The sequence below is a fragment of the Sminthopsis crassicaudata genome, chromosome 5 (genome assembly GCF_048593235.1).
Source record: "Sminthopsis crassicaudata isolate SCR6 chromosome 5, ASM4859323v1, whole genome shotgun sequence".
Classification (NCBI taxonomy): Eukaryota; Metazoa; Chordata; class Mammalia; order Dasyuromorphia; family Dasyuridae; genus Sminthopsis; species Sminthopsis crassicaudata.
In genome coordinates, this window is record NC_133621.1 from 2,214,480 (window position 1) to 2,239,641 (window position 25,162).

General features: G+C 41.6%; 2 long non-coding RNA genes across 2 annotated transcripts; one reads left to right on the top strand and one right to left on the bottom strand.

Annotated features, from left to right (window-relative positions):
• Positions 1–1,965: 1,965 nt before the first annotated feature.
• LOC141543544 (uncharacterized) lies at positions 1,966–15,728 on the top strand. The gene is made up of 3 exons (XR_012482464.1): positions 1,966–2,148; positions 4,253–4,490; positions 15,647–15,728. It is a non-coding gene; the product is annotated as an uncharacterized LOC141543544 (long non-coding RNA).
• Positions 13,844–16,421, bottom strand: LOC141543543 (uncharacterized). The gene is made up of 3 exons (XR_012482463.1): positions 16,066–16,421; positions 15,589–15,760; positions 13,844–14,528 (listed from the first exon to the last, which is right to left on the bottom strand). It is a non-coding gene; the product is annotated as an uncharacterized LOC141543543 (long non-coding RNA).
• Between the last annotated feature and the right edge of the window lie 8,741 nt (positions 16,422–25,162).

The window sequence follows — 25,162 nt, forward strand, 5'->3', positions numbered from 1 at the left end:
TTGACTACATTTTATATCCCTAATTTATTCAGTCAACAAGAATTTATTGGGCATCTGCAATAGTCAAGTCACTGTTCCTTGCCCTCAAGCAAATTATATTATGAGGTTAATATTCATAAAACACAATCTTTGGAACTATTAAGGTAATATGCACAATGGTAGCCCATTGGTGGAAAGTCTGTAGTTCTCAAAAGTATTTAGAACTTCCAGAAACTTGCCGTCAGTGAAGCCCTCTTCTGAAAGTTTATGGTGCTGCTGAGGATCCCCTGGTGGGACCTTCCACAGGGCCTCCTACCCCAACAACCTGACTTGGAATCAGAGCTCAAAGGACTGCCTTGTGGAAGCTGATCAGAGGTCATGTGTGCACGCACAGGTTTGGCTCTCGACCTCTGACCTTCCATAGTTCCATCTGACAATTAATCCTGCCAACTGTCTAGCCATCTGTCTCTGTGTTTCCAGCTGGGTAGCTTAATTGAGAGGGCACTTTCATTAGATCAAATAAAGTTAGAGAAATGGAGATGTTAATGATTCAGAAAGCAGAGAAGTGGGGTGATAGAGCCCTGGGCTTGGGATTAGGCAGCCTCAAACTGGCCTCAGACATGACTGGGACTGACTGGGGGAAGCTTTCTCAAGAAGTCTGTGACACTAGGCCTAAGTCAAGGGATCCTTGTTCCCAGAGGTCTGCAGAGCCTGAAGATCAGGCCTTAGTCCTCAGGTTGCAGGAAGTCACATGATCTCTAGGCCTAAAAGTCTCTAAAGGCCAAGACCCAAGGGCAGTGACAGGAAGTGACATGACCCACAGGAAGCAGACAACATTGGTGACCATTGTTCAGTGATGGTTACTTCCTTGCAGTCTATCCAATGAAAAGGCTCTGGTCTTTTGCTATTGAACCTGGTGTCTGCTTCCAGCTTGTCAGCTTGAGGAGCACATGTTGGGAGCAGAATGCCTCCCAGAGGTGCTTGGGCCTCTCTCTGCAGGGAATAAATAAATGTTTTTTATTTATACTTGAAGATGTCTCTGATTAGTTCATTTGGGAAAGGGGATCTAGCACCCATCCTATACAGACACTTACAAGTGAAGTGACCCTGGGAAAATCATGTCACCCCATTTGCCTCAGTTTCCTCATATGTAAAATGAGATGAAAAAAGAAATGGGAAACCATTCCGGCATTTTTGCCAAGGAAATCCAAATGGGCTCAGAAAGTTGGGCATGATTGAAACTACTGAACAACCACATAATTTTGAGGCAGAATCATTAACATCAAAGAAATTGAGTGACTTGTTCTTTGTCATAAAGTAAGTCTCAGAGGCAGGATTTGAAACCAGGTTTTCTTATCTGCAAATCTTGTGCTCTCCACTAAACCACTTATAAAAGCTGTCCCAGTCTTGCTATGGAGGATAGAATTTAGTTATTTTCTTCCTCAATTAATGGAAAAAAGGCGAATGAGAAGAGTTCATTCCTTTGAGCTGCTCTGTATCCCCTGACACAAGAGTGAGTACAAGGAGAGCAGAGGAGGGATCCCACCCCTCTACCATGGGATACCTCGGCCCAGCTCAGGAAGAGTTGGAACAAAAAGATGCTCACTTTTTATCTCTCTCCCTTCCGTCTCCCTCCAACCTCTCTGTACTTGTCTCTTTCTCTGTCTCTCTCTGTTTCTGTCTCTCCTTCTGCCTCTCTCTGTTTCCTTTCTGTCTTTCCATTCTCAGAGCTAATATTCCTGTAAGTGCTGGCTGTTGCTCTGGCTTGGAGAAGGGAAGGCTGTAGGCAGGGCTGGGCAATGGATAGTCAGAGCAAGGCCTAGGGCCTCTCCAGGCTTTGATCTGTCCAGCTCAGCATTAGACAGAATGGCCCCTGACCTCGCAGAGAACCACAACAGCTGTGACATCAAACACTGACTATGCCAAGCTGTGGAATGCAGGGTAATAAGGATAATTCTATGCTCAGCTATTTGTAAGCTTGTAAGGATCAGCCTCTAATCAATATGAAGTCCATCAAGGTGAGAAATCAAGAGATCTTTGTGAGAGCCAGCTTTTCCGCTTTGATCTTCAAACAGAAAATTTAAATGAGAACATTGAGAATTTCAATTTCCAATTAATTTGCTTCTCTGATAACAGGTGTATGGGGAGACTCAAAAGAAGGGGTAAAAGGTAAATTAAGTAGGAAGGCTGATGCTTTCTCCCTAAACATTTGCTTATATCCTCTTCTTAGCTCTCGCTGTCAGAAATATAACTGGACACAGAGCATATTCTTTTTAGGTATGTAGCTAAATTTGAACTAACCACCACTTCTGGGCAGGAAGGCCACAGGACACAAACTAAATTCTTTTAAAATGGAGTTTGAACACAGGAATGGCACCTCCGATGAAATTTAATAAATGTTCATTGGTTTGACTTTAGTTACTGACTCCCCTTAATTTAAAGTGGGTAGAAACTTCTCTTTGAATAACCCCAACCCTTGGACTTTCCACAGAGTGACATCTCTGGAGTTGGAGATGAGAGGTTAACTTTTCATTTTCTTGTTACTCTTTATTCAAAAGTCCATTCCCTTATCACCTTACTCCAGATTGCAGATATAATTTTCAATATTCCTTTGAGAATCCTCTGTAAATCACTGACTGGAGATCTAGGGATGAAAGCAGTCCCTGCCCCAGAGACATATTCACTAACTTTTTGACTCCATTATGTTCAGTTAAGGCATTCATACTTCCCAGCCTTGGGAGGAGAGGCAGAGACTTTCCCTTTTCTGTCAAAAGGTTTTCCACTTTTCTTTTCACCATCTTGATCTTTTAACTTCTGTAGATCTTAAGTTCTTTCAAAGGTTTTGTGAGGGATGAAGAAGACCCTTACCCAAAATGACTACTCAAAATCGAAAGCAGAAAGATCATTTATTAAAACCTCAGGAGGAGGAGCCGTTCTATCATGAGATAAGAAAGAGAAATCTCATGATAGGAGGGCTAAAGAAGTAATAAAGATCCACATAAGAGAGCATTGAGAAGGGAAGGGGAGGCACCTAATTGGTTGTTGCTATTTGGAGGGAGTGGAATGGAAGGTTTCTGTTTCCCTGAAATCTCCCGATTTCTAGGAAACAGAAACTCGGGCCTTCAGGCTTAATCAAGCAGATCGTGGTCAAGCTAATAGACTAAATATTGATAAATGTCAAATCCTGATAAATGTCATCAGCTAAGGTTAAGTAAATAGGTTTATAGCTGGCCAAGGCTCAGCTAAATATGGGCCTGCACATATTATACAGGTCACAGGGGAAACACAGAAATAATGAAAATAAATACAGAAAAAGAATTCATACATGCCTATAAGTTCTTCACCTTATCTCTTTCTATTCCACATCATTTTAATAGGGCATCCCTTTTACACAATGAATAGTTGTGGGTGGAAGAATGAGGATTCTTGGATTAGGTGCTATTTAGTTTAATTCACATATTGGATTAATAACTAGAAAGTAGTTTGATTGGAACCTAATTTATTTTGAGAATTCAATAAACATTAAGTAAGAGGATGTGGGATGTTTTATATAGAGCTGCCTTGGAACCTGAAAAACATGGGTCCAAATCCTAGCTTACACATGAACTGACAGCATAAGCCTGGGCAAATCACATCTCTCAATAATCTAAGTAACTTTACACAATTTTAAATTGTAAAGTATCAACCTGAATTGGTAGATATTTCATATAGAGCTCCTTCCAAATCTAACGCTTTAGTCATTCTCATGAGTCACATCATATACAGGGCTTTGCTTGACATATCTCGACAAGATCTGTCAAGTGGTTTGTTAATAAACATTAAGTTTTCCCTATGATCCAGTCTGAAAGATGAGACTGGGAATCAGCAGAGTTTTGGGCAATATAGGTTGATTTGAGGATCCGCAACATGAAGATGGCAATTTAATCAGTGGGAGTGATGATATCACCAAGTGAAGTAGGATAGGAGGAAAAGTAAAGGGGATCCAGGACAGAGCCCTGTGGGATGCCTTTGGTTAGAAAACACAATCCAGATGGTGATCCAACAAAGGAGATTGAAGAATGGTCAGATAAATATGAAGAGAATGAAGAGAGAACGGTATCCTGAAAAACTAGAAGAAAACAAGAAAATATTCATTTGAATAGGTTCAAATGTACACATATGCTTTCTAGGTTGAATCTAAACAATAGTGGAACATTTTCTAAAATGGGGGATAACTTCCTGTGAAGGAGATAATTTGACACACCTTATATTTCCTTTCCAACTTATGCCATAGAAATAGATGTCATCTTTCAGCAAAAATGTGACAAGCAGATCTGCTTGAATGATGGAGAAAGGGTGGATGAAAGATAAGAAGAGAATGAATTATGGATCCAGAGTCTCTTTCTATGACTACTTCTCACTTGAGAGCATTTTTTTTACAAGTAAGATGGATGAACAAGAAAGGAGGGGAGATCAGAATTCCATGGAACCTTGGGGACCAATTGTGGCTTATTCTAAGCCACAAAATTCCAGTAAGTTTCAATTAAGTTTGTTTTTTAAAGTTGCATCCACCTGTAGAAGGTATATGTGTGCTTATATCTGTATTTAAATCTTTTTAGGACAAAATATTTTTTTTGCCTTGTTGTTCCATGATTTCATAAAGTAGAGCAGCATATTAGGCTAAATCAACAAAGGAAAATCAACTGTATCTTTCACAATAATGGATTTGATGGCCCAATAATAAAAGTTAGAATTTCCTTTATCTTATTTTTCATATATTTCCTTCCTACTTTATGAAATCATATTGCAACAGATTGAAAACAATCTTTCTTTTACTCCCCATCACCCCTTAATTATTGCAAAGGAACCATCACAAACCACCCAGAGCTTCTCATAAAAATGACTTGGATCAGGAAACAATCAGTATGATACAGAACATATAAGTCTTTTTTTTCTTCCTCTTTTCTCTTTTTTTCTCCTTTTGAACAACATTCCCTTTGCATCTCCACAGAACTGATCATTTAGTTTTCTCCCACTCATTCCAATTACACAGGATTGACATTATAAGTTGTGTTGGATTGAACTAAGATCTCTATCAAAATGGAGCTGGACTCCTGCTGAGAAATCCCAAGGGAGGGATTTTCATTTACTTTAAGGTATTTAAGTGACTGGAGAAAATGGGTACCTACATGGTATCATGGCAACCAGAAGGTGAAGCTGTCTTTTGTATCCCATTGAGCATCTCCCTTTCTTCTGAAAATCACATCCGATTGGTTTGTGTTATGATTTCTGCAACATGTAGCTGGCTTAGAGTCAACACAAGGAGAAAACATCTTATTTTGTTGTAAAAGTCCAGTTTGCAACACAACTAAATTCATCACTTAATCATATGGTTTTCCACTGGGCGAGGGCTGCCAAACATTTCAGTTCTGCAAAACAAATGTGAACTTCAGTGTCAATCACTTGGGTGGCCTTACAATCCTACTGGCTGAGCCGTTCTCCACCTCAATCCGTCCCATATCCAGACCCTCTGCATCTGATGCCTTTACAAACAGCTGATCATCATGGTGAAAAGGCAGCAGATGATGAGATTTTAACGGGAAGATGGCAGCGAAAGAAAGCAATCACCCTCAGCCTGTTAATGTTTAATTACAGAAAAAAGAACTCATTCATCAGGGAACCATGGTCTGATCAGTTGCTGGAGTCCAAGTACGTCTTTTCAAAAGCTTTCTTTTGAATCCTTCCCCACCTCCACCCCCAGGACAGCAGCAACAATTTAGTTCAGCTTCTCTTTCGAGGATCAAGATGTGTCTGAGCAACTAAGCAACATATCTCTAAAGCCCCCTATAATCACTGCTAGAGAGAACAGCTTTCTTTCCCAGAGCAGTCACAATTCACTTCCTCAGAGGAGCACTTCACTGCTGCCTGGTCATTAAATTACAGGCAAAAACTCCTACATGTACTTCATTGCCTAAGCTTGAAGAAAAACAAAACTCTCTCTCTCTCTCTCTCTCTGTCTCTGTCTGTCTCTCTCTCTCTCTCTCTCTCTCTCTCTCTCTCTCTCTCTCTCTCTCTCTCTCTCTCTCTCTCTCTCTCTCTCTCTCTCTCTTTCTCTCTGCCTATTTCTCCCTCTTTCTCTTTCTCTCTTTTCTCTGTGTGTTTCTGTTTCTGTCTCTTTCTATCTGTCTCATTTTTCCATCCCTCTCTGTCTTTCTCTCTCTGCCTGTCTCTGTCTCTCTCTTCTTCTATGTGTCTGTTTCTATCTCTTTCTATCTGCCTCCCTTCTTTCCTCCCTCTCTGTCTTTTTCTCTACCTGCCTGTCTCTGTCTCTATCTCTTTGTGTGTCTGTTTCTGTCTCATCTTTTCCTTCTCCAACTCCTCTCCTCAATCTCTCCTTTTTTCCCCTCCCTTCCTTTCCTTTGCTGAATATAATGGTGGTTCTTGTAAAAATCTGAGCAATGACAAGGAACTGAAGGAGAATATATGTTGAAGAGGAATTACCAGCAAGCCTCTTACTTTGAATGAAATGATTTGCAATTCTTTCATTGAACTCTGAGACTCAATTCATGTAGCTTGGGATATTTTAAAAAAACCTGGCTATTCATTTGAATGGAACATGATAATAAAGCAACATTTTGGAATTCCCTAGGATTTAAGGCTTCTAAGTTTAGACTAATCATAACTAACTTTCCAATAACTTGTGATCAAGTTAATTGGAAAGAAGTTGTTGAAGTTATATGAAATCTTTTCATTTGCAGGAAATATTTCCTGCTAATGTAGCCTCTCTCAAAGTGGAATGAATTGCCTCAGGAAAGGATGTGTGTTGGATGTCCCAATATTGATACAGTAAAGCAGGGAATGGGCAATGATGTTTTGGGATATTTTGAGGGACTTTGGTTTTCTTCAGGAAAGACTTAACTTCAACAGCTTCCAAGGTTTCTTTCAATTGAATCAATGTTTATATGTAACATACTTCTATATTCCCTTGTAGCTTTAAATCTATGGTTCTATGAATCTGAATTTGGTTTATCCACACATCATCAAGTTGGAAATGCCCTTGTACCATGTTTATGGTGGCAATGGAGCACAGGGACAGTGTGTAAAGCTGGATAAAGAGATAGATCTAGGCATCATTTGCCTGGTTGGTACTTGCTTTGTTCTCCAAGTGACATTACTATATTGGAGTCAAAGTATAGTGTGTCTTACTGTAATTGAGCTGGAACCCTTCTACTCCAGCTCAGTTACAAATCATCTGTGTGGACATTTGGACTGGACATGGTTCTGAATTTGTGCATCTCACGTTTCTGAAGTTCCGCATCACTTATAGAGTGCAGCACCTTCTTTGAGGAGGGTGCACCGTGTTGTGCATTCCTTGTCACATAATTCCAAAGTTCTTCAGAGACACTTTAGAGTATCCTTGAATCACTTCTTCTGGCCACCATGTGAGCACCTGTATAGATAGTGTGAGTTCTCTGTAAAGTAGTCTTTTGGATAGATTTATGTTTGGCATCCAAACAACATGGTCAGTCTAACAGAGTTGCAATCTGGGAAGTAGAGTTTGAATGCTTAGCAGTTTAGCTACAGAAAGGATCTGTGTCCCAAACTTCATCCTGTCAGGTGATCTCCAGAATCTTTCAAAGACAACCCAAATGGAAGTGATTAAGTTTCCTGGCATGTAGCTGATTTCCCAGGTTTCACAGACATACAACAATGAGGTCAGCCCAATAGCCCTGTAGACCTTCAGCCTGGTGGGCAGTCTAACACCTCTTCTTTCTCATGCTTTTGCTCTATCACTCTTTGTGTCAGCTTCATCATCTATGTGTACATCTCTGAAAAGCATATTGCTAAGATAAGTGATCTTATGCACAGCATTCAAAACTTCTCCAAAACTTCTCCATTTGCTGTAACTGATAGTTTCACATATAGATGGTGTGGGGTTGATGGACTTGTGTTTTCTTAATGATAATTATTAGGCCAAAATTAGTGCAGGCAGCAGAGAATCAATCCACACATTGCTACATCTCAGCTTCACAGGTTGCATTGGGTGCAAATCACGTGCAAAGAAAGATCATGCTCCAACCCACTCTCCATTTTACTCTTGGATTGTAGTGCTTTCAAGTTACATAATTTGCTATCAGTGCTGTAGTTGACCTTAATATTGTGTTCATCCTCAATGAAAACATTTGACAACATTGCTGAAAACATCCTGTTAAAAACATGGGAATCATTACACCGGAATAAATCATGCCTTCATTGGTGACTGGGAAAATGGAATCATCATTCATTATTCAGAACGATGGCATGAAATTGACATACAAAACAGATGAAATACTTCAGTCATCCACATTTGATATACTTTTCCTTAAAGTCCTCATGGCTGACAGTAGCAAAGACCTTGGCCAAACCATCATCTGCTTAGAGATGGTAATTGAACCCCAAGGGAGACAATGAAGTGATTAAGACTCGCAAAAAATTTAAGAATTTCAGAGCCAGAAAGAACTTGCTGTCCATATTATTTTAAAAATGCCATGTCCATTAAATGATCACCTAGCCTTTGAAGACCTGCGCTGATGGTAACTCAGTCCCCAGGTAGTGCCAACTTATTGGATCCAGCTCTAATTATTTGGGCATATTTTTATTTGCCTTAAGATTCAATTTTTATTTTTTCATTTTAAATCCATTGTTGTTAGTTGTGCCCCTTGGGTCCAAAGAAAAGGGATTGTGTCTTCTAGGCTGGTTGGTTAGTTTGGTGTTGTACTTTCTTTCTTGAAGAGGAACAAAATGACATCGCTATGTTAGAGTCAAGTTACAGTGTTTCTGTTGGTTGTGTCTGTTTGATCAGATATCAATATGAAATCAAAATGCTCTACTACAGGTTGGGCGCAGATAGGTCATGTGATATTTTAACTGCACATCTTGTTTTTTTTTTGTTTTTGTTTTTTTTGTTGTTGTTTGTTTTTTGTTTTTGTTTTGTTTTGTTTTTCTGAGCTTCTTTAATTCTGCTTTACTTATAAAGCACATCCCTTTCTCTAAGGAGGGTACACCATGACTGGGTGGTCCTGGGCCAGTGTCTTCCATGACTATGAATTCTAAACTTCTTAAGAGAGACCTTAAGAGTGTTCTTGTATTGCTTGCTCTGAGTAAGTTCTCTGTCAGTTGTTTTGGCAAGCGTGCATTTGGCATTTGGACAACGTGGCCAGCCCAACAGAGTTGTGCTCTCTGTGGGAGAGTTGAATGCTTGGCAGTTTAGTTTGAGAAAGAATGTCAGTATGTGGTATCTCATCTGCCAGGTGATCTTCAGGATCTTCCCAAGGCAATTCTGAGTCATCAGTGGAACAAGGCTGTGTGCTTGCTCCCATGCTTTTTAGTATGATGTTTTCAGCCAAGTTATCAAACACTTTCAGTGAGAACAAACATATCACCAGTCAGTTATTGCACTGATGATAAATTGTTCAATTTGGAAAAGCTACAAGTCAAGACTAAAGAGGAGGGACTTAGACAAAATCATGTATAGTAGGATTGTTAATTGCTAGTAACTGAAACAAAGCTGGGACAAGGTTGTAAATATATTGAATAATAGAGTCAGGATCTAGACATTTACTAGTAGTGTGATCTTGGGCAAGTCATTTCACTGCTGTTTGCCTCAGTTTCCCCATCTGTAAAACTATGATAAGAATAGCCTCTCCTTCCCAACATTATTGTGAGAATCAAGTGGGATAATAATTGTAAAGATTTTAGTCCAATGCTGGCATATAGGAAGTGCTACATAAATGTGAGCTGCTTTTATTTTCCAGAGGAGATTTGACTGGTTTACCTTTCAACCCACCTATTGGTCAATATAGTATATAAGTTATCATGATAGAAAGAGACCTTGACCTGGACTAAGGAAGAACTTAGTTGAATCCTGATTCAGGTGCTTATAAATTACATGTCAAGTGGGAAAATTATTCCCTCCTCTATCTCTGTTTCTTCTTCTGCAAAATAGGAATGACCATAGAACCTACTCTTAATGGTGTTGCTAAGATCTAGTGGGATGTTATATGTGATGCCTTCACAACATTATAGAAATGGTGGCTCTCATTACTTTATGTTTTAGTACTATTGCCCTTAGGGTTTTCAATGCACTAGAAAATCTTATTATTAAATGTCTCTTTAATACTCAAAGCTTAGAAGAAGCCATGTCTTCATAAGTTTCATTTACTTCATAAAGTCATGTTCATAAAAATTGGGTCCAGCCTAAAAACCCAGACTCATGAATGAACAGCATTTCTTTGATTGAGAACCCGAATACTTCAAGTTCAAGTCCACGTGGGTCTCTTGGGACCCCTGGTGTTTATGGTTCCATGTTATTGGACTCCAATGCATTGATTCTAAGGCAACAAATCTTTGATCCCTTTCCATATCGGCTGTCATTGATCCGTGATTTTCACCAGGAAAAAAGAAGTCCATTTAATCTGACATTTTTTATGCCAACATGCCTTTCTCTTGTCTCTTTCTCTTCTCTTGATGATCTTATGTGCTCCCAGAGGTTTGATTATTTTTGTTATATTGATGACTCTGAGATCTAGGGTCCTACTTCTGGGTTTCCGATCCATACTACAAATAGCCTATTGGACATCTCCCAGTGGATGATGGCCTGGAGAAACCTCAAACTTGACATTGCAAACACATAACCAAAATGGGTACTGGCTATTCCCTTTTCTGGGAACAGGTTCTTTATCCATCTCCTCTACAAAGAACTTCTTGCTTTGCATTTTAAGTATCATATTCTCTTTTTTTAATTTGTTATTAAGACTTTTTATTTACAAAACATATGCATGGATAATTTTTTTCAACATTGACCCTGGCAAAGCTTTCTGTTCCAAATTATTCCCTCCTTTTCCCCACCCTCTCCCCTACATGGCAGGTAGTCCAATACATGTTAAATATGTTAAAATATATGTTAAATCTAATATATGTATACATATTTATACAGTTATCTTGCACAAGAAAAATTGGATCAAGAAGGAAGAAAAAAACTGGGAAAAAACCAAAATGCAAGCAAACAACAGAAAGAGTGAGAATGCTGTGTTCCACACTCAGTTCGCACGGTCCTCTCTCTCTGGGTGTAGATGGCTCTCTTCAATACTAAACATCTAGAAATGGTTTGAATCCTCTCATTGTTGAAGAGAGCCATGTCCATCAGAATTGATCATCATATAGTCTTATTGTTGCCGTGTATAATGATCTCCTGCTTCTGCTCATTTCACTCAGCATCAGTTCATGTAAGTCACTCCAGGTCTCTCTGTATTCCTCCTGCTGGTCATTTCTTACAGAGCAATAATATTCCATAACCTTCATATACCATAATTTACCCAACCATTCTCCAATTGATGGGCATCGACTCAGTTTCCATTTTTTTCCCACTACACAAAGGGCTGCCATGAACATTTTTGCACATGTGGGTTCCTTTCCCTCCTTTAAGATCTCTTTGGGATATAAGCCCAATGGAAACACTGCTGGACCAAAGGGTATGCACAGTTTGATAATTTTTGAGCATAGTTCCAAATTCAAAGACCATATTCTTAAACAAGCCTTTTTTAACCCCCCTGCCCTTGCTCTCCCTGGAACTGCTTCTCCTCAACTCTCCCTCTCAAACTTCCTTGAACTTGAGTTTGCTTGTTTTCATTTTGTCTATATGGCTATCATCTATCTCTTTATCCTCCATCCCCAGCCCAATTAAGAGAAGATATTTTCTAGAAAAGGAGTTGTTTCTATTTCAATTATTCCTATCCTTAGGTTCCTATATAATAGATTATCTATTAATGGATTAATTGATATATCCCTGGTAGTGATTGTAATTTGTTGGGACCCTGGATCTCTTAGAATTAGCCAGAGTCAGGATAAGTAAAAGTCTTTATTCTTGATCTTTTGCTGTGGTGGTCAGGGGATTAGATCTAGCAATCTCCACACCTCTTTCCTCTCTTTCCACCTCCAAGAGAATGCGTCAATTTCCTCCTCCTCCTACTCCACCCACTCATGTCACTTCCCCTTCTTTGTCCCCACCCACCAATGGAGCCTGCACAGAATAGTTAAGTAGGTTCATCCTCCTAACATGTGTCAATAGAGAATTGTCCAATTGGTGTTTAGCCTCATGTGCTAGATTACCTTGCATCTGCTCAGTTCTAGCCCTCTACAGTAATTGTAACTGACTGGAAACTTTCCACAAGGAAGGCCATAAGGATCAAACATTCTTATCTCAAATATCAACAAAGTAGGTAGGCAGAAAAGCCTGGAGAGACTTACATGAACTGATACAGAGTGAAATGAGCAGGACCAGGAGATCATTATATATTTCAACAACAATACTATATGATGACCAATTTTCACAATGAGATGCACCAAATCAGTTCCAATAGAGCCATAATGAACTGAACCAGCTACACCCAGAGAAAGAACTCTGGGAGATGACTATGACCCACTACATAAGATTCCCAATCCCTCTAATTTTGTCCGCCTGCATTTTGTACTGTACACAGTTGTACACTATTTCAAAGTCCGATTCTTTGTGTAGAGCAAAATAACTGTTTGGACATGTTTACATATATTGTATTTAATTTATACTTTAACATATTTAACATGTATGGGTCAACCTGCCATCTTGGGGAGGGGGGAGGGGGGAAGGAGGGGGGAAATTGGAACAAAAGGCTTGGCAATTGTCAATGCTGTAAAATTACCAATACATATGTCTTGTAAATATATATATATATATATATTTGTATTTATATATAAACATAAATATAAATATATGTATATAAATATATATATATATATATTTATATTTATATATATATTTATATTTATATTTATATATAAATATAAATATATATATATATTTATATATATAAATATATATATTTATATATATAAATATATATATACATATAAATATATATTTATATGTATATATATACATATATATATTTATATATATTTATATGTATATATATATACATATAAATATATATTTATATATACATATATATATTTATATGTATATATATATACATATAAATATATATTTATATATACATATACATATACATATACATATACATATACATATACATATATATATATATATATATATGTGGGTAGGCACCCTAAGAGTGTGTGCCTCCTGGAAATTCATATCTTGTTTTGATTTGGATAATTACCTTTATCCAGTTAACATTATCTTGTGCAAAGTACCAAAAAGAATCAATCAAAACCCATTTCTTAAGCCCCTACTTAGGTCCAGACACTGTACTATATATTAGCAATACACAGTCATTAACAAAATGGGCTTTGCTCTCAGGAAACTTAGATTTTGAAGAGAGTGGAATGGCCAGGTGAATAAATGTAAGAAACAAGTCTTTCCTAGTCAGATAATGCTTGTTATTGAGATATCAAAAAAGGGTTTATTCATAGTAAGTATCTCTTAGCTTACGCTTTCCAGGAAGTCTTCCACAAGGCAGAGGTGAAGGGATGTGTTCCATACAGAGGGAATAGCACAGGGGCAGAAACAGAATATCACATGTGGGAAGAAGTTAGAAAAAAAAAAAACAATACAGAAGAAAGGAAATATAAGAACAGCTCCCACCCCTATCACACACAGTTGGCAAAAAAGTTCTGATTATCTATAACCAACACCCAGTCAAGGCAAGGCAATGTCACTCAGCTTTTGCTTGGACACTTCCTGTGCTAGGGAGCCCAAGACTCAGAAATCTCATCTGTTTTCAGACAGTACCCATTGGAAACTTTCTTTTCTACTGAATGTCAGTCTGTTTACCTCATATTGTTTCCACTTCCTCGAGGAACAGAGATCAGTCCAAGTCTATTGCTTCTCCCAAATGATAGTCCCTCAAATATTTTGCTGTACTTATATTTCCTGAGCAAAAAGCCCCCAATTGCTTCTGCAACTACACACTGGATGGACATCAGACACCTCCTTGTGTTGCCAGCTACTCACCTAGATCTTTTCTCCTTGGTACATATCTTCCCTCAAATGTAGCTCTTAGAATTGTGCAGAGACACCGTATACTCTTCACCTAATACCCCGGCATCATCGGTGCCAGTATCCTACATATTATTTTTATTCCCAAAAGGCCATGAAGCCCAACAAAGTAATGCTTCTATTTTACCTTGTGAATTCTTGACATTTTGCTGCATTATTTGTGTTATCAGTAATTGACATTTGTTCCTTACAAGTAGATTTTCTTGACTTGAGATTGTTGATGTGTCAAGAAGTTGCCCAATTGGAATTTTATACCATTATCTCTATGAAGGCCTCAAAGTTCTAACCCTATTTAAAAACTGGCTTTGTTCTTTCTTTCTTTTATTTTTTTCTTGGCTGGATTTAAATGAATTGAGCAGGAAAATGACCAGCTGTTTAGATTACCACTCAAATCCTCTCATGAATTTTGAAAGGTAGGGATTTTCCAGGAACCAACATCAAATGAGGATCAAATGCCGTCTATTACAGAATAAGAATGTGTTGTTTAAAATCCCCTGAAATTACAGTCTTTGAAAACCATCTGGACCCACATGTTCTGCAGAAGAGGAGAAACACAAAGGAAGCACTGATTAATTTTAATGCATAATGAAAAGACATAATTAAATGCAGTTTTATTGAGTTAGTATTGTTTCTAGTTGAAACCTTTAAGACTTGTACCAATTTGGGGCTTCCCAGTTTTATGTGGTATTTCCCATTTTAGAAAATCTTTAGGTATTTTTATAACAGCAGTGAGTTGTTGAATTTGGCCATTGATTTATGAGTTGGAAGTACTTTTGATTAATCCACTGCATTATTTTAATCATTTCCTTCATTAAAATAATTTCCCCATTATAATTATAAGCTCTTTCACAAGGAAAAATGTTCAGAAGGGAAAGATGAGATTTATTTCTAATATTGAAAGACAGGACTGAGTATTCGGTCATTGAGACCTCAATTTTTTTACCTTTAAGACACCTTAGAGAGTAGGAGCAGAATTTATAGGCCCAAAATATATTCTGTTTTGCTAAGGATCAAAAAGATCATTTAAAAAAAGAAAAGTAGAGTTGCAGTATTCATTCTTAGTGCTGACCAGACTAGGTCATGGAGGTATGAAAGGGACAAGGAATGACTATGTTTGGAGAAGCTTCAAGTAGGTACCCAAGGATGGCTTATTTTTGTACTTTAGGAGGTGGGTCACATGCATCCCTGTCCTAATAATGAATAGGAATGTGTTCTTCAAATCATATCCTGTAAAGCAAATGTACATGAATAATCATTATTAAAATAGCCAGCCTTTTAAAGGTCTGGCTGAGAGTGGCTTATTTCTCTATTTTATATGTAGCATGGCATATTATACCAAATGGATAATTGGCACCTTTTAGAAAAGGATGTCTTCTTCCTTTGTCCTCTGTTCATGATCTCCCTCTTTCCCTCCCTTCCTTCCTCTCTACCTCCCTTCCTCTCCCTCCATCCATTCCTCCTTCCTTCCCTGCTTCCCTCCCTCCATCTGTCTGTGTCTCTATCTTTGTCTCTCTCTCTTTCTCTGTCACTCTATTTCTTTCTCTCTCTTTCATAATGTAATTATTAAATGCATTATTCCTATTCACCACACTAACCTGGGTTTCATCATCTCATTTGTTTGTTCATTTTCTTTTCTTTCTTTATTGGCTTTAGCTCCTCTTAAACCTTCTGCTGCTGACAAAGGCTGTCCTGGGAACAAGAAACTTGTCATTCAGGTTAAACCACAGAAACCACAGGCCTTGCCCTGGAGCAGACTCAATCTTTATCCTTTTGGAAAGACAGCAAAAAATATCACATTAAAATGGTATATAACAGTCTTATTTGAAGGTATTGCTTTTCTAATCCCAAAGAAGATAAGCTTTCTACTTGGATTTCTGACCATTTCTGTCATTTCCTTCCTTAGAAGTTTACTATTTTAAAGCTTTGTCAATAAGTTTAAAGTGTCATTATAAGAAGGGAATGTTCTATACTGTCAGACCCCAGAGCTTAAAAAAATCAGCCATTGTATGATCCAGTTTATAAAAGATACTTTATGTGGATGTGCCTTCTAGTATTTCTCGCCCTTTGCTCACCAAGCTCTCCAGTCTTCCCCTGAAGATCGCCAGTGACAGGTAACTCACTTCCAAACTCCTCAAGCATCCCATCCAACTTTAAAGGGTTCTAGTTATTCCTTATAGTAAGGTTAATTTTGTTGTATGAAATATCATTCTATTATTTTTGGTTCTTCCATTTGGAAACAACTGGAAGAAGTCTCAACTCTCTTCTATAAATCTGCCCTTGAAGATAAGCAGAATCTATTCAGATTTTTTGGCTAATTTAGGTACAGCCCAATTTTAAGACTTCCCCCCAAGGCAGGAACTTCTTTTCTCTCTTAGATGCAGAGATTCCTTTGGTCACCTTCTCAGTGATATTGTGTTACAGAGCAAGGTTTCAGAGTTGCCATCATTCACGCCCCAGAAACAGGAGTTCAAAGCTTCTCCAGGGTTACATTTGTGACATTTGTCCATTGTGACATTTCTGGTGTCAGCGTCTAGATCACTTGAAGTTATGTCAATGCCTTTGTCTCTTCTACCCCACCTCCTGCCCCCCAGGTAGCTAATTCAAGTGTTGTCATACTAATTGTGCAGATGACCAAACAAGTTTTATTGAACCTTCACCAAGTTGGTGGATAAGATTAGAAGGTCCTGATGTCCAATGTCTCTCTCCTTTCCCTAGATAATCTACTTTCTTCCTCCAGGATGCTCCTACTAGAATACGGAAAGGGCAAATCTTTTGAAGAAGAAAGCTGATTTGAATCCCATAGTATGCAATGGAGTCTCTTCAGAGACCTTTGGTAAAGGAGGGACAAGGTTCAATCACGACTACCTCCCTTTCATTTTCTTTGCTTTGTTCTATGCTTTTGAATGGGTTACTATGCCTCTGGTGAATTGAGGGCATGCTAAAAGAAGGATTTATGGATGACTGTAGACATGCTTCTGGATGGATGACTGTAGACAGAATCTCTGGAGTGAGAGAGCTCTGGGAGCCACCAACGGATGACAATAAGGTGCTATCCTCTGGAGATCTTTATTTGCTCCCTAAAGAGGCTTGATGGCAGATTGAATGGGGCCAGAAATCAAAAGCCAAAACAGATTTCAGATGATTGGCAGCTGTTTTTTCAAGGAAAAGTCTTTCTCTTCCCAGCCAAGTGGCCCGTTTGACTAATTGTTCTCCCCACCCCACCCCAACTGGCCACCTTAGGCAAAACCCCTCCAATAACGAGTGTAACTAAGGGAAATGGGGGGATTCCAAAGCTGACCAGCCTCCTTGGAACTCTCCAGCACTGACACTTCCCTGATTTCTCAGACTCAGATTGAAAGTGGATTTCTAATTCTTATTCTACTCATTACTTACCAGGAACACTGAGGTCATAGCAAATAAAGCAGTATGAGTTAATGAGAACAGCTTTAGTAAAAGAGGAGGTATCTCTCTGAGTACATCAAGTGCTTCCCATATATTAAGAAACCCCAGCTGGATCGATTTAATAATGTGAGGATTTACACAATTATTACGGAGCCTTCATTACTCACCCGGCAGCCTGTGGCTGCCACAACACAAAGGAACATCTCTAGCTGGCTCGAGGAACACCGCCTGCCATTGGTGAACCCATTTCCCGGCCATCTGCTCCCTGCCTCAACACTTAACAGTCACCCAACTGCAACTTAGCAGCTTTGTGTACTTTGGGAAGCAGCTGCTTTAATGAGGACTCAGAGCCTTGGATCAAGAGATGGGGCTGGAATGCTTGGGAGAGGACCCAGTTTGCAGCAGGAACTGGGAGCAAAGAGTTACGTCATCCTACCGCACATTATAATCTTGTGTCTGGCTGTCTTTTTCACCATCCTATCTGGAGAACCATCTCCAAGCTCAGTGGTGCAGTAGGAGGGGAGGCTTTGGTTCCCCTCCCTTTTTTCTTGTGTGTGTGTGTGTGTGTGTGTGTGTGTGTGTGTGTGTGTGTGTGTGTGTGTGTGTGTGTCTTTAAGTGCCTCCTATGACCAGAGGAGATCCCTTTTAAAGAACAATATTCATGCATTTGTTCAAACAAGGGTGGGATCCAAGTTTCAGCGCAGTTTCAAAGACAGTAGATGTGGGGCTATTTAGTGATGTCTTTTCCTTCATTGAAGATACAGGAAAAACAAAAGTTGTTTTCTTTTATCCCATATTCTCTTTGGCTTCAATTCTTGCTCTGAGGTGATGAACTCTGAGCGTGTTTACTGTGTTGCAAATTGGGCCAGTGTCATTCCTCTTCTCTGATGGCAGTTCTCTAGGTGGCCGAGCGGCCGAAGTCTTGGTCTTGGAATCCCCAAGAACGGAACTTGCGTCTAATCCCAGACACTTCCTAGCTGGGGCCTGCCCTTCTGTGACTGGCTTCAGTGTCCGAGCTAAGAATGGTGCAATGATTCCAGTAAAGAAGGGCATTTGCAAGGCCCCAGCTTATTTGATCACTTATTAAGCACCTGCTTCGTGCTGTACATCTTGATGAGCCTGGGAATAAAAATACTAAAACAAAATCCCCTCCCCTCAAGAAACTTCTAGGCTACTGGAAGCATAGGAGGAGAAGTAGAAGGTCGGGACCTAGAGAGCAGAAACTAGCGATGATTTTTTTTTTTCTTTTTTTTTTTTTTTGGTCTTTGGTCTTTATATTTCAGAGGTCAAGCACAGTGCCTTACACATGGTAAGGGCTTAATAAATTCTTAGTGGATGGAATCAAAATAACTTCCAATCCATGCAGAATCATAGAAATTAATTTTAAGATCATAATCACTAGTGCAAGGGAAGTGGAAAAGCCTCTGATTGGAGGAGATGTCTGACCTGAGACTTCCAGGAGCCGGGACATTCCATGTGTGGAGGACAATATATGCAAAGGCCCATGGGTAGGAGCTGGACTGTCATCTGGGGTCTGACTGGCAGGAAAAACATGAAGGAGAGTAAGGCAAGAAAAGGCCAGAGAGGTTGGTGGAACCCCAGCAGGCAGTGCTTCTCTCATCATGACAAGAACCCATTGCTCTGTGAGATTTTCATCATAAAAGAGATTGGAGGGGTGTTAGGTTTCTTTTCTGTGAATCCTTTCCTCTATGAGCAGGTTTCTTGGGAAGCTTCTGGAGCCTCCAGCCAGAGCAAAGGCAGAATCTCGAATCCTCTTCTTCCTGAATCCTGGCTCTGAATCTCCTCGAGCTTCCCTGAAGTTCCCTCGGAAAGTCTTGTCCTTCCCTAATCCAGGACGGCTCTCCAGGCTCAATGTTGCCTCTTTTTATCCTCCCAGAGAATGGGCTTGTGGGTACTCCCAGGGGCTTGTGGGAATTACTTACAACAATGAACTTGCTGCTTTTAAAGGTGTGAATTCTGAGCGAGAGAATTGTTAACTACCAACTTAGCACTTAGTAAGAACCTAACAGAGGGGGGCCTGACTTGGGAGCTGTGAGAGAAGCTGAACTCTGCCTGGTCAGTGGGACAAATGTCCTAAGGGCAAAGGTGAATGTTATAAGCTCATGGGATCTCAAAGGGGACTGGCCAGTCAGCTGGCTGACTGCATCTCCTACACTCCAGGCACTGGGCTAAATGCTAGGGATACAAAGAATGCGGAATGAGGGGTAAACAGCACGTGCTCTCAAGGAGGTTCTATCTAATGGACCGAGACACACGAATGCTCAGCCTTTCTTTACTTGAGGACCTGAATGCCTTAAGCGACGTTCCATGTGGGGCTCAATGAAGGGCCCATCCTCACCACTGAGATCCCCAGTGTTTAGGAGAACTACACTTGACAAGACATCCCTGTTTGTAACTGGCCGTGCACAAGTTGTACATCAAATGCCATAGGGAATTCCTGGTGCCTCAACTTCCAAAGCAAAGCAGTGAATACTTGTTTTAATCTGCATGTGTCCATGGGCCCACGCCAGGATGTGTGTGCTGTGAACTCCATGGCAGGGACTTGGGATATATATTCACAAGATTGCTCAGGCTTCCTTTCTGTGGCCCCAAAGTCGGTGGGCCTGCCCCGAGCCTTGTGCTCCTGGACCGGAGTGCAGGAGCATCTCCTTGTTCACTTTGTGATCCCTTCAAAGGAGCTCGATCCCAAAAGAGATAAAGCAGAGCCCTACAAAGCACCCCCTGGCTGGGCCAGCCCTGATAGGAAGGGTCCCGAGAGCCACAGCTGGCACTGATGGAGCAGTGAGCCAGTGGCTGTTTGGTGGTACCCAAAAAGGGCCTTTAGGACCTCAAATCCAGAACCCAGGCTGAGGGCACCAAGCAGGACTTTCATGCACATTTACTGCATTACAAATGACTAGAAAATCCAAAAGTGAAAGGAAACGTCATCGGCCTAACTGGATTAATTGAGCCATTTGTCTAACCCCAGACTGGTCCCCGGTAGAGCGTGTCACCTCTGGACACCACTGGGCATCCACAGGACTGCTGACCAGATGGCTGGCGTCGTGCATGTCTTAGTGGTTGCCGGAGCTGGACAAGAGGGAGATCCTCCTGTGCGTTGACCACATACAGACTCTAAAACAGGATGGTGGAAGGTCCAAGCCATATTGAGATGGGGAAGTGTTTGATTCTTTCCCTAAAGGATTCAGCTTTAGACATTTGGAGCCCAGTGGGTCCCATTTCCCAGGAAAGGGAACCACAGAGACCATTGCTTCCGTGTGTGTGTATATGTGTGGATGTATATGTACATGTGTGTACATCCGCACATATGTAAAAAGCTAGACTTGTAACAAATATTCTGAACTTTAACATCCAAATCAACTTTCACACATGCAAAGCATGCCCATTGAAGGCCACACTCGAGCCATGCTTTGTGTGTGAAACAATAGATCTCCTAAATCAGTGGTCCTCAAACTTTTTAAACAGGGGGCTAGTTCCCTGTCCCTCAGCCTGTGGGAGGGCCGGACTATGGTAAAAACAAAAGCTCACACTCTGTCTCCGCCCCTCAGCCCATTTGCCATAACCCAGCGGGTGCATAAACGTCCTCAGCGGCCGCATCTGGCCCAGGGGCCGTAGTTTGAGAACCGCTGTCCTAAATGTTTCCTTAAAATGTGTCCACATACATGTGCATGGGCATGTCGACACCTGTGTGAAGATAAGTACGGAGGCACACGCCCACACACATGCATGTTCTTGCTTATACAGGCACGCATATATGAAGAAAGCCCACTTCTGTGACTTGTTCCCAGACTGAGATGCAATGCGCTCCTCTGCACGAGGACTTTCCAGGACTCTAAGCTGCTGGTGCCGTCTCCTCTAAGCTGATCTTCCTCCCCCTCGGGATGGAACTGTATTTGCAGGATGTCTCCCCGTTGGAACGTGAGGTCCTTGAGGGCAGGGCCTGGGTACCCTTTCATTGGATCACCAGTCTTGGGGACAGTGCCCGTCCATCGTTAGTGCTTGATCGGTGCTTTGTGACTGACTGACAGGCTTCCTTGCCGATGAGTTCTCCTTCAAGGTGAGTTGCTTTGTAGCAGAAAGTGTTGTTGTGGGGGCAGCTAGATGGCGCAGTGGATAGAGCACTGGCCTTGAATTCAGGAGGACCCGAGTTCAAATCTGATCTCAGACACTTAACACTTCCTAGCTGTGTGACCCTGGGCAAGTCACTTAACCCCAGTCTCAGGGGAAAAAAAAAAAAAAAAAAAAAGTGTTGTTGCCTTGATCTCTCTGTGATGGCTCTGGGTTGTGAGGCTTCCATTTATTCCCTTCATCCAAGAGCAAGGAGAGAGGGGTGGAGGGGAGAAGGGGAAGAGAGGAGAGGGAGGGGCAGGGTGACGTCTCCCCCAGCCCCCCAACAGCACCAGAAGTGATGTCTAAGCTGCTTCATCCCTTGTTTGAGCTTTGTCACTGATTCCCATAGAACACAAGTATCCACCAATGGAGAATCCTTGACTCCGGGAGCCCTGGCTTCAAGCCTTCCCTCTGGCACACAGTGGCTCCTGTGACTTGGAAAGACCCCGGCCCTGCATTGTGGACACACTAGCCCACATCCATCCCTGCCCATTCCCGGGGGCCCATACTCATTATTGTCTGCTGGAACTTACATGTCACCAAAGGCTGGGAAAGGGTTTTGCTTACTTTAAAGTCAGAGGACCTGGATTTAAATCCCCCATCTGCTAGTTGCTGGGGATCTGAAGCAAGCCCCTGTGTGAGCCTCAGTTCCTTCATCTGTCAGGTCTTCTCTAAGGTCTGGCTTAGAACTCTTAGCGAGCATCACTCAGTCCTCAGGGCATTTGTCCACTAGGATGAGAGATGGACCACATCGTTCTTTGTTCTGAGCTTCAAGGGTTTAGAGCTCCCCCTCTGCTTAGCAAGGGACACCTAAAGGCTCTGCTTTCATAGGTGTGCAGGTGACAAAGCTTCCCTAGGAAGAGAACCAAGATCTCCTGCTTTCCACTGGCCGTACCAACGGCAGGCCTGCGAGAACAGAGCAACACCCACCTTTCTCCCGCTCCTCTCTGATGCTTTTTGGAAAGCAGATTTCTATGATTTGTGTGATATGCATGATATATAATGAAAGTAACTCCGGAGATGTGGGTTCTAGTCTCACCATGACCACGATGTATGTGTTGACACAACCCTTTCTTTTGTGAAATTAGCTTTCTAGAATAGGGGGATATATGAGATCCCTTCTGGACAACCTCCACCCCGATTCCCCCTGCCCACCCAAAAGCTTCTGTTTCCCTCTCTGTCGGAGGCATTCCTGAGGATAAATGCCGATAATTGCAGAGCTAAGACGTTGCGGTAATTCCTTTCCTGTAAACCCTCAGTCATATCGAAAGCCAAGGTGCCCAGGCCTGTCACTGACCGCCGGAGAATTTCTCTTCCCACGAGCAGCACGCAAGCTCTCGGCAAGGTCAGCAAGGTCCCGAGCTCTCCTTCATTTTGTCTTCCATCATGTAAACATTGACTATGCTGCCAATAGGCAGTGGCTTCCCTCGGGTCTCTGGCTTTGGTCACTGGAAAGGCCACTGACTGTGCTGCCCCTTTCCGCCATGTCACGGAGGCGGCTTCCACACACCCACCGGCATTAGTATTCCGGCCGAGGCCTCAGAACTCAATCAGTTAAGCAGACAAAGCCCTGAGTTTATGTGCCTCAGAGAGACAATTCCTGGTGGTTTTTTAAACACTTCTTCTCCCGCACAGACATCAATCAAAGTGACAGGGTTCTTTAGATTAACTCCAGCTCCCCCAGCACAAATTAATTAATCTGTCCACTACTTCCTATCTCACTGTTTCAATCAGCCAACAAATAGAGCCAATAAAGATTCCAATTCTTTGCTGATTAGCCAATAACTTGGGATGGTGGACTTGTGACAAGGCTCTGTAGACTCCCAGATGCTTATTTATACCCAGGGCTGGGATCAGTCCCCACAGACACCAGGAAGGACACTTGATTTCCCTCCCAGTCACTTCCATCCAGGCAACAGAAGCTATTTTCAAAGCCTGGCAATTGTTCCAAGGACAGGCCTGGCAGCAAAGAGCAGCCCATTGGAGGCCGTCCGGGTGGCACGTCCCTCATGCTACCGGCTTACCTGAATCCCATTATGCCGGTGTTTCAGGAGCTGCAGATTTTAACAATTCAGCTGGAGAGGGCCATTTTATGGAAGCCGTTTCTCCTCAATATCGAGTATTTTGTAAAGGACCAACTTTCACCAGTTCCAGGAATGGGACCCCCAGAGAGCCCTGCTACCATCCATCAGAGGTGCCGCTAAAATGCGATGACAAGGGCTGCGTCCCAAGGTGCTGGGATTTAGAGCGTGCAACCGTATTTGTCTTCCTTGTCACAGAAAAGCAAATGAGCTTAGTGCCTCGTTAGGAAGAAGCGTTAGTGAAAATAGAATGCAACTCTCCAGGCCTGGTCCTGTCCAGACTGAGCCTTAGCTGGTCCCCAGCCTTCTGGGTGACCGGCTGGCGGTCCCATGGGGCAGCTCACAGATCCTCCTGTCATGGAGCTTTGGGTCTCTAAACTGTCTTCATCTTCTTATGAATTGGTCTGAGAATGGTGGTGTTTTTCCTGCTATTTTCCCCAGGGCTTTGGCTCTTTCCTGGAATGAGTAACTACAGCTCAGGCAGAATCAGTTTGTCTCCATAATAGGGCCCCACACGCCCCGTTCCATTTTAGCTACTTATAAGGCGGCTATAGGGGTGGAATCACTGAGTGCCACCTGTCATCACAGCCACAGCAGAATAAGAGAAGGCCTTAGAAATCTGCCCCAAACGATGTGCTAGCTTACAATGCTCTTTCCTTACAAAAGCTCTTTTAATGGTAGAGTACAAGCATTGCTTGGGTTAGTTAGGTGGCCAGTGGATAGAGTGTGGAGCCTGAAGTCAGAAAGAGTTCAAATCTGGCTCTAGACACTAAGTGGGTGACCCTGAACAAATCTCTTAACTCTGTTTGCCTCCGTTTCCTCATCTATAAACTGTGCTGGAGAAGAAAAAGGCCAACCACTTCATGATTTCTGCCCCCCCCAAACCCAAATGGGGCCAGAAAGGATCAGATAACACTGAACAACACAACCAGTATGGTTCCCATTTCCACAGGGGAAAAATCCAAAACTGCAAAATGTAACACAAGGAACCACTAGTCACTCCTACAGCTGGTACCAAAGGCAGGGTTGAAACCTTGGTTTCGAGAGCCAATGTCCTGTGTGCTGCTATACTGGGCCACGGAGAGACTGTGCTCCTTTTCCCTCTCCCAGGGGACTTAACTTTCTTTGAGTTCCTAAAGCTGATACAATACATTATACATGGCAGGTATTTAGTAAAAGTTTGAAGACAGACTCATTAGAGATGAAAGAATTCTTTCAAGTTCAAGAAGCTAGGCCAGAAATCCAAAGCATGAGAGAGAGACAGACAGAGAGTGAGGAAGGAGGGAGGGGGGAGAGGAGAGGGAGAAGAGAGAGAAAGAGAGAGAGAGAGAGAGAGAGAGAGAGAGAGAGAGAGAGAGAGAGAGAGAGAAAAAAACAAAGGGAGAGAGAGAGACAGACAGAGAGTGAGGAAGGAGGGAGGGAGAGGCAGGGGAAAGAAAGAGAGAGAGACAGAGAGAGAGAGAGAGAGAGAGAGAGAGAGAGAGAGAGAGAGAGAGAGAGAGAGAGAGAGAGAGAGAGAGAGAGAGACAGAGAGAGACAGAGAGAGACAGAGAGA